The sequence below is a fragment of the Fringilla coelebs genome (genome assembly GCF_963513975.1).
Source record: "Fringilla coelebs genome assembly, chromosome: Z".
Taxonomy (NCBI): Eukaryota; Metazoa; Chordata; class Aves; order Passeriformes; family Fringillidae; genus Fringilla; species Fringilla coelebs.
This window is the reverse complement of record NC_140031.1, coordinates 66,503,711-66,510,575: the sequence shown is the minus strand read 5'-3', so window position 1 is coordinate 66,510,575 and position 6,865 is coordinate 66,503,711.

The following is a 6,865-nucleotide window of genomic DNA, read 5'->3' as shown; positions in this document are numbered from 1 at the left end:
CCAACAAAGTGGGCACTTGGCTTTGGCTGGTAACATTAGTAGATGGATGCTCTGTCAATGATGATAGGATACCTGCTGCCAAATATCTGTGTCAGATATATCACTGATATTATTCAGAAATATCCTCTGGGGAAAAGCCTGTGAACACTTCTGTTTTTGCAACTGTTGGTAACAGAACTTCTGAGATTCAGGCAATACAGGCTGAATGTTGACCCTCCTCCTGTTGTATTTCTGCAACAGGCAAGAGAACTTCTCACCTTCTTCTCACCATCAACAACACTCCTGTGAAAGTCTTGCTGGAATCAGTTTATTCTGTAAACTTCATGATGGTGGAAGTAACTAGAAAATATTACTTTCCCATGCTAGTTAAGTTTTATAACAAATCTATTTCATCATATGACCTCTTACTGAGATTAAATAACAACGTAGGAACCTAGATTCCTGATTCCTGTCTTTTCTTCCTAGCTAGGAAAAAAAGACACACACCTGGAAGCCTTGCTGCAAAATTTTTAAGGGGATGTTGTCTTCCAGTGTATGGGCAGAGTCCCTGAGAAGTCTGCCATGAACATTTCTAGGATTAAGTGTCATCAGTTTTGAAAAGTGCAAAGGACATTATTGACACATTCAACACTAGTCAAAATAGGTCAGTCTGTTGAACAACTCTAAATGGTTGTTGGTCAAGGGCTAACCTTGGACAAAGCATATGCTCTCTTCTTTCAATTGTTAAGAGCTGCAACTTCACTATGAAGCATTAGCCAAGTTTATAATGCTTCTACATAAAAGGCTTGTAGTCCATTATCAGTCTTAGACTTTAAGTAGCTTCTGAACAAAATATTCAAATTAATTCTGAAAATATGAAACTATGATTGTCTTGCCATTTAACCAGGGAAAGATTTTAAGAAGCTGCATATTTAACTTTGCTGAATAAAACATATTCACAGTAGTCTTCCCTTGCTTTTGCTCACTGGAGAATGGTACAATTGCTACCCAAAACTGAACTTGTGTTTGCTTCAAGAAAAGAAACAAAAAGACAATCCTAAATGTTTCAACGGGATTTTGCTAGAATGTCATTTTAAGGCAAGTCTCACACCTTTGCATAAGAGGTGTTGAGTACATTTACTTCACTATACTCTGTACTCAAGACCACAGTTGAGGTGACAGAACAGTTACGACAGCAACAACACACAGATAAAACCCCAAAACTTGCATTTTTAATCATAATTTTACCCTTTTATGAATTTAGAAAGAAAACAAAACTGAGTCTAACATGAATTTTTAAATTTTCATTTAAAATTTGAAACATTACAAATTATTTTGTTTCTGATTTATGGTATCTAGTAACGCAAATGGGCAGAACAGCATCTACAGTATTAAAAAATGAGGAAAATATTTCAATTTCATTGGTACTGAAGACATGCATCAGCACCAAGGACAACACAGTTTGCATTCAAATAAAAAAATAAATAACATATTTTATAATTAACAAGTTTTTAATATATCCTCCTTTACCTTTCTTTTTCTTGAAACTTACACCAACACAAGTGAATTTAAGGGTTTTTCTTGGGGACAGCTAGAGTTGCCAAGATTATCAATTAAAATCTTAATGACTATCTACTACTTATATCCAAAAGACTACAAATACTTCAGTTAAATCAATATCGCATACTGGCGTTTGGGTATTTCACGGTATGTTAGGGGAAAACATAAAAAATTGGACCAGAAGCCTCACAGCTGCTCAGGCAGATAAGCTGTAGTCTTATATTGCCGCTGCGAAAATGAATGCTGTTATGTCCATCTTGGGCAGAACAAGGTCTAGAACATCTATCCTACTTGCAGATATAAAGCAGATATGTATGCATATTAATTATGGGTACATAATTACCATAATAATGTACCCATTATTAATACCCATATTAAATTTAGAACCCTATTTTCTGTATTTACTTTCTAGTATCAAATGGTTCTGAAGCGGCTACAAAATCTAAGGCTCTTAGTCAACTGAAGTTATTTAGATAGCTAAAATTGAAAATGTGGTAACTTATCTTTTATATGGGTAGAGGAGGAAGGGAAATTATTTGTACAACTCAAGCTGTCAACAAAAGTATGACAGCTGCACAACCTTTGTATGTGTTTCCATCACCATATACTCACAGAAACATGGAATCATAGAAGGTCCCAGATGACTGAAAACTGGCTAACATCCCAATTTTCAAGAAGGGCAAGAGGAATGACCCTGGTAACTACCCCGCTGTCAGTCTCACCTCAGTGCCTGGCAAAATTTTGAGAAGATTATTCTGTGAGTTATTGAAAAATACCTGAAGGACATCACAGTCATCATTTACAGCCAGCTTGGGTTCATGAGGGGAAAGTCCTTCTGATACCCATTCATGACAAGATTCTCCACCTCATCGATCAAGGGAAGACAGTTAATGTAATCCCCATTTTGGATTTCAGTAGTCATCAATGCTGTTTTTCACAGTGTCCTGGACAAAATGTCCAGCACTCCGCTGGATAAACACATCATCAGAAGCACAGCAACTGGCTCATGGATTGGGCACAATGGGTGACAATGAATGGGATGACATGAGACTGGTGATCTGTGACTAGCGGGGTTCCACAGGGCTCCATTCCAGACCCAGGGCTCTCCAATGTCTTCATAGATGACTTAGATGCAGGATTTGCAGGCATACTAAGCAGGCTTGTCAATTATAACTATCTTGGGAGGTTGTTGTGGCTTGACCTGGGCCAGATGCCAGGTGCCAATGAAAGCCACTCATTAACTTCCCTCTGCAGCTGGACACAGGAGAGAAAATATAACAAAGAGTTCAAGGGTTGAGATAAGACCAGGAGAGACCCCTCATCAAATACCATAATGGGCAAAACAGGGATATTAAGTGAATTTATTACTAACAAAAAAAAAAAAAATCAGAGCAAGATAATGAGAAGTAAAACAAGCCCTTAAAACCACCTTCAACCCACCCCTTCCTCCTTCTTAGCTCCAGCTCCTAATCTCCTACCCCAGTGGTGCAAGGAGACATGAAATGGGGTTTATGATCAGTTCATCTCCTGTGGCTTCTCCTGCTGCTCAGGAAGAGGAGTCATTCCACTGATGCATCATGGGGACTCTCCCAGAGGAGCTAGTTCTCCATGAACTTCTCTGACATTGTTCCGTCTTACAAGCAACAGCTCCCTGCAAACTGCTGCAATGTGAGTCCCTCCCACAGGCACCTGTCCTGAGGGTTACTCTTCCCTGGGGTTGAAGTCCCTCAAGGACAGGTTGCTACTCCAGCACAGGAGCAGGGTCCCTCTCTCCACAGATCTCCCACAGGATCACAGCTTCCTCCCAGACATCCACCTGCTTTGGTCAGGGCTCTTCCATGGGCTGCAGGTGGATCTCTTCATGCCCATGGACCTCCATGGACTGCAGGGGCACAGCTGTTTTGCCATGGTCTTCACCACAGCCTGCAGATGAATCTCACTCCAGCACCTGGTGCGCCTCCTCCATCTCCTTCTCCACTCCTTATGGTCTGCATAGTTGTTCTCCTCATGTGTTCTCACCCTGCTCTCCTCTGGCTGGAATTAAAACTTTGCAACAACTTTTTGTTTATCTTTCTTCTTAAATGTGTTATCACAGAGACATTACCACCATTTCTAACTGGCCCAGGCTTGGCCAGCAGCATGTTTTATCTTTGTAGACACCAGGGACTGGCTCTGCTGAACGTGATTGAAGTTTCTAGTTTCTCACAGGAGCAACCCCTGTAGCACCCCCTCCTACCAAAAACAACGCAAAACCAATACAAGAGGAAAGAAACTGAGGGCATCTTGTTCAGACAAGATGGAGAGACAATATAACGATCTTGAAAGAAATGGCAGATCCTCTTTTTACCATTCACTGTAGCTTCAGTGCAATAGGCTTAAAATTACTAGAAACCAGATTTAGATTTCATATCAGGAAAGGCAAAATTAAAGATCTGATAGAAGGGAGAGTTAAACTTTGAATTAAATTTCACCACCTATCTGAGCAATCTTCTTACTGCAAGTGTACTACTAATTTTCAGAAACATCACAAAAATGCTGATGTATGTATGTCTGCTTTGATTCAGCAGGTTTAATTTGTAAAACTTGATGTTTGTAGAACTGTGTTTTCTGTTTAGAAAGATGAGACACCTTTGGATTCTGTTATCAAAGGACAGAATAAAAATGACTGTTTGGTCTGAATAGAAATCCACAGAGTCACACATCTCTTTTTGGACAATGCCCAAGGCAGGTAAAAGGAGTAATATCAGCGCAAACATATTCCCTGTGAAATCTCCCAAGGTTCAAAATGTGGCATATTGACATTTCAATAATTAATCCCTTGAAGAAGTTTCTTTAAGATTCCTCATAAATGCCATTTACCTTACCTACAGGCTTTTGGCTGGATTTATTTTCTTTTTTTAAGAAAAAGCTGTGGAATAATACAGAATTTGTTTCTTAAAAATGGGTGCTTCTTTATACAATGCATGATCTAGTCAGCTGTTGGACTGAAACTAACTTTGCTTTAAAACATGAACAACTAAATGCTTGGGTGAGAATGTGTACTGCTTCATCCTCTGTCTTTATGGACCAAGTTTTCTGAAGCCAATATGAATCAATGTTTGTTTCTATTAAATAGGATGAAGCTCAGGAAAGAAAATTGATAAACAAAGTGCCCATTACCTAGATTGATACAAATAGGTATCAAAAGGAACTGGCATAACTTTTGAACTCAGATTATGCCATATGTCCAATCTTAATTCCACTGGATGCTACCTCATTCCCATCCCATCTGCCCTTTCACTGGTTAGCAGAGACATCAGCATCTCCCACTTTGCTGCCTCTCCTGCCCGCTGCCCTCTCTTTTCCAAGCTGAACAAAGAAGCAGTTCCCTGTCCTTCTCATATTGTGGTGCTCAAAACAGAGCAGAGTGGGACAAGACCCTCCTTTGCCCTTGCCCAAATGCATCCCAGGACACGGTTGGCCCACCTGGCTGCCAGGGCACTGCTGACTCCTATTCAACTTGCCATTAACTCAAAATCCTTAGATATCTTTCTGCAGGGCTGGTCTTCAGCCTCTTGCCCCCCAGTTTGTATGTATCATTATCTCATTTCAGTTGGAGAAGCAAGCACTTGCTCTTTATTAAATTTCATACATCTGGTGATTATCCTGCTTCATAGTCTAATCAGATCTGTACGGTCTCTCTACCGTACAGGGAGTTCACAGTTCCTCCTAGATTAGTTGCAACAGCAAATTTACTGTGCATTTGATTCATATGTCTACATCACTTAGGAAAACATTATATATTGCATTTTATACAAAGCATACTGCCTTAAGCATTGAAAAGGCTTATGTCAAAAATATAAGCTCATACTTTCCCAGCTGAAGCAGGAAATTACACACAGAAGATTATTTAAGAACCTTCTTTGAATCTTGTAGTAAAATCTTAAACTTGTCCATATATCCTGATAATACCTTGAAGAGATCTCCTTGTTTTATCATTTCTTAAAAGAAGAATGTTTCAAGATGGAAGCTAAATAGCATGCAAGCCGCTTGGAAATGACAAGTAATTATGGGCAGAGAAAAATCACACAAAAATCTCATCAGAGTACACCACTACAGAGCGTTGGATCAATTTCTGCAGAGGTTTAACAGTTAACACTTTGGAATACCATCATCAGTAGTACCATGAAACAAGACACCTGTAGCAAACAGAAGTCTATTCTGAAACTAAGAAGCAGTCCACTCATAGTGGACTTTTGAGACTAAAGTTTTTCAGTTGGCTTACATATTAAAAGATTGTTCCTGGCTCTTACTGGTCAACACAAAAAAAACCCCAAAAAACCCAAAACTTTCTGCCTCTTCAGCCACATGGATTTCTCATGCCTGGACCTATTCATGGTATCACAGGGTGCCTGCTCCATTATCCTATCAATGCACTGAACTAATGTATTCAGACTTGATCAGGTACATATTCTTGTACAAGCTGTGCCTCAAATTATAGTAGTGAAGAAAAAAAATCACAAAGCCCTAACATACAGTAATAGATATGCTGTGATAGCCTTAATACTGTAAAACTTGTAAAAGCATCTTTAAACATTATTCTTTTTCCAATCTTCCAAGATTCTTCTCCACATTTCATTTTCTGTCTTCAGAAATTCAAGTTATAGAAGAAATGTAGCCTCTCTCCCAGTTTATTTCTCATTAAACTTGGGCTATCTCATATCTTCAAGGAGTTTTGCATCAGCAGATCAGCTCACATTCTTTACTGGCCTATTAATATTTTAGTTCAAATGGGGAAAAAAAATTTCCATACACAGCTACTTAGTTACACATTTCATAATTACTTGTCTTCATTTTTTTTAAAGTGATAAATAAACTTGAAATAAACTTCCATTCTGTTTATGTTTGGGTCAGCTACTGGCCTCTGTGGTGGCCAAAAAATTCCCAAATTTTTGAAAGTATGTTAGAACAGCTCTAAGAACACTTTTTCACAAGTAGTTGGAAATGGTACTGATGGTGTTGCACCTATCCACAGGGGCTGTACGTAACTCAGAGCTGCAATTTCCAACAGTTAAGACCAAGATATACAAAACCATTTTCTAACTAGTATCTGCAAATGCAATGACAACCAATTCAGCTACTTAAATTAGATACAAGCTTAGTAAGGCCAAGGAAGCTTGCTCCATCAGCCACATGGTATTGGATATATCAGAAATCAAAACTGTTCCAAAACTTATTACCAGTCGTATGATTGCTTTACAGATGGTTTTCCTGTAAATAGAGCCTCACAATTTTGGAGGCATGGGTGAAAGAAGCCTATATAAAATATTTGAGAAAATTTGTGGCT